Source organism: Nannochloropsis gaditana (genome assembly GCF_000240725.1).
Source record: "Nannochloropsis gaditana CCMP526 unplaced genomic scaffold scaffold012, whole genome shotgun sequence".
Taxonomy (NCBI): Eukaryota; class Eustigmatophyceae; order Eustigmatales; family Monodopsidaceae; genus Microchloropsis; species Microchloropsis gaditana.
In genome coordinates, this window is record NW_005803941.1 from 76,826 (window position 1) to 80,369 (window position 3,544).

Here is a 3,544-nt window from a genome sequence, read left to right on the forward strand (position 1 = left end):
GGGAAAGGAGCTATAGGCCGAGTTCGTGGCCGGGGCTGTGGGCCCCATCCTGCAGAGCGAGACTGTAGAGGCTCACGACCGCTTCCTCGACTACCTCTCTGTCCACGACAGCCTTCCTGACGTCCACACAGCGGGTCTCGCCCACAAGAATGATGGAGGCGCCCCGTCTTTGGCCTTAGTGCTGGCACGGCTGCGGAGAAGAAAGCTCGCAAGGCATGGCAGGTCTTCCCGTGATTTCGGAAGTAGCTCGCTGTCGTGACAGGTGGGCGTAGGATGCGAGGCAGAGGAGTAGGTGTCGCGTGAGTTGGACTAGTGACTTTGATGTTCTTACGTACATGGTATGCACGTAAAGGCTTGCAAGAGATCAGGTCATGAATCATACTGCTTTGAGTAGTTGGATTTAATAGGAGCAGAGACATGGCGCATCTCATCCTATAATCTTTGACCCTGTCAATGTGCCAGCGATGACAGAGTCCGAAGAGCCCTGATGGTTGTTGACGCACTACTTTCTTCTTTCTTAGCCCTTCTCGTTGTTGTAAGGATTTATAGGGGGAAGTTTTATTCTCTCGTCGATTCCATCATAAGACTTCAAATATTTTTGCAACATTCAAGCATAGAGATCATAGCCGCTACCATCGTACCTCTCCAAGTGCTTAGAGAGTCTGTGCACAGTCTTTTTGAGGAAGCTCATTTTTAAGACTCTCTTTGATAAATTGGGGTTGCTTTTTTTTAGTTTTCTTGCTTAGGCTGTAGCTAAGTAGACTTTGGCTGTGCTTTTGATATCTGAACGGGGTCTTGAGCATGCATTATGAACTCCTTGGCCATGAGAATTTGTGCAATACCGATATCCTCTTCGTTACCAAACTCAATACCTTAAATTTGATAGAGGAGAAATGTAGGTTGGAAAGGGAGATCAGTGAGTGCTGTCAGCAATGGGAAGAATGGCTGGTATTCCGGAAGAGGGGCAATTGGGCATTTTCTAGAGCGCTGATGGAAAGGAGACACAGGGGACATACTGCAAAAGTGCAAAAGTGAAGTTTTTGCTCAAGAGATTGATAACAATTTACCACGTACCAAGGTATGTTAAGTGGTCGGCAACCTCAGTGGCTTCCCAAAACTGATCTGAGCAAGATGCGTCCTCACCAGAAGCGTCACAAACGACATGCGATGTCATCTTTTCATTGTAAAAAACCTCGAAAGGACTGTGGCGAAAGCCCATCACTAAAAAATATTTTGAACGACATACCCAGAAAAGAACGAGTCAGATCGACAGAAAAAAGGAGACGGGACTGAAGATCGTCGTTCCTGCAGGAGTAGAGTTTGCCGAATCGAAGAAGTTGTACCACATGAAGTCCGTCGAATTCATTTTTCTCATGCTTCCTGCCGTTGAAACTCACCTTTTAAAGGCAAATGAGGAACGGGATCCCTATTGTGGACGAGCCGGAAGAGTGGAAACTCGAAAGACTCTGCCAGCATGGCTATATAGGACGCAAACTAGCGATATTGATGGTGTTGAAGAGGGAAATAGATTGATTCTCAGATTGCCTAAAAGCGACGAAGGTCTATGTTGCACCTTCTGTCAGGATGTAATACGTCGTAGATATATCTTACTTGCTGATTCCCGACGCGGGGCTGGCCAAATGTCACTACACGCTGCACACTCTTCCCGAGACTCATCAAGTCCGCCATGCAAAGGATTGAGAGCGCCCCCCCAAGAGAATGGCCTGTGGTGGAGAGCAACGATTTAATAGGAGCAAGGAGACAAAAATGTGTGGAAGGAGGTCTCCAATGAAGTATTCGAGGGTTCTACTCGTATTCCTCTCTTGATTTTCTTCCTATCCTATCCCCTCGTCAACTTCCAGTGGTTCTATCATCTCTGTAGCTCTATTACCAGTTATCCAAAGCGGTGCATCCGGATGCGTTGCCAGCAGGTCACTAACGAAAAGTCTTACGTCATCTGAGACTCCTGCGTAATCTTTGTTGAATCCCTCGTGAACCTGACAATCCTGAAAGTTACAAAGGATTCATAATTAGTTGAGAGTAAGAGTTTCCTCCCTTTTCCCTTCTGTTTGCGGTGCGATGCATGCTGAGATGATTTTAAAGATAAGCATACTCTACTATTCCTCCCTTTTCTATCGCTTACTTTTCTCTAATCCATGGTTACGTATCTTTATGTCTGGATAAAAATACAGAAATTATAATGTTATTGCCTCTGTTCTTATGGGTTGACTCTTACCTCACACGAGCCTACAGTGTACTCTGTATCTTTGAAGTCTATGTTCGATATCCAGTTTCCGATACTGCTCGCATCCGTGCCTGCAAATGCCACAACGATCGCGTCTGGTCCCCAGCAGGCGGAGAAAAAATGAGACATCACTTTTTCACATATTTTACAAGCAAAAAGTCAAAAACTGAAGGTAAAGCTTTCGATCGTTACACCTGAAATATTACCTTCCTTTGCATCATAACCCACATAACCATCGGCATATCCCTTATGGAAACGACGCACAGTCATGTTTGGGAACTGAGCACAGGATCTGAGTGAGAAAGAAAGTATAAGAGAACGGCCATCAAATAAATAGAAGATGCCACACGTAAGGTTTGAGAATCGAAAACTTTGAGGGTGAAGCTTTGAAAACACGACAATTACCCGCAAGCCCACATCTCGCACGCGGATGATCTGCAATAGTAGGAGGCAGCAGCATAATAGCCCATTTTCTTGGCGATCGTCTCATTATAAAAGAGGTTAGGATCCTGCCATTTAGAGGGAAGATCTATGAAAGATGGATCCTCGACAATAGGCTGCATCGTTGGCGTCGCCGTCGAAGTTGTGGTGGAAGGGGTGCTTGGACTAGACGTGGGTGATACGGTGGCAGGAACAAGTACTTTGTATGTGTCGAACGCAGGATCATACACTAAAGGGGTGCACACACCCATACAGCAGTAACACTGGCGAGCAGCGCTGTTCCAAGTGAATAATAAAGGCACACTTTGCGCTCCATTTAGTGAGCAATATTCAAAACACTCCTCTGGCGTGGTGATTGAGTGAGGCTTGCGCAGTGCAAGCTGCAAACGAGGAATGGGTCCTTCATCCTTGTTCAATTTGGAGTGCTGGGAGAGTCGACGATCATAAAATGGCGCAAGTTGCCGATTTTGCGAGAATCTCTGACCTTCAGCAAACAGAGCAAATGGTTCCGTAGGATCAACAGAGGGAGATGGGGTCGGAGCGCAAGTGGCTGATTGTTTGAGCTGTGGATAACGCACGCGTACGAGAATCGGACTTGGGAGAGATGTCGTACAGATTGTGTTTGTTGTATTGTCAATATAAGCCATCGTATCTACGGCAAGACCCTCGGGAGCGCACTTGTCAACCTGGACCTTGGCCATAAAGCGTCGCTTCCTTGGCCTATCCAGGTCAGTCTGTAGCCAGTAAAGTGCTGTTGTCCCATCGAGATTCTGAATAATTTCAGGCTTCGTGTAAGGCTTCAATCGTGGACGGGTTGCTGTGCGTTCTACGGTCATCCCCCTTGGTAGCATCAACTTA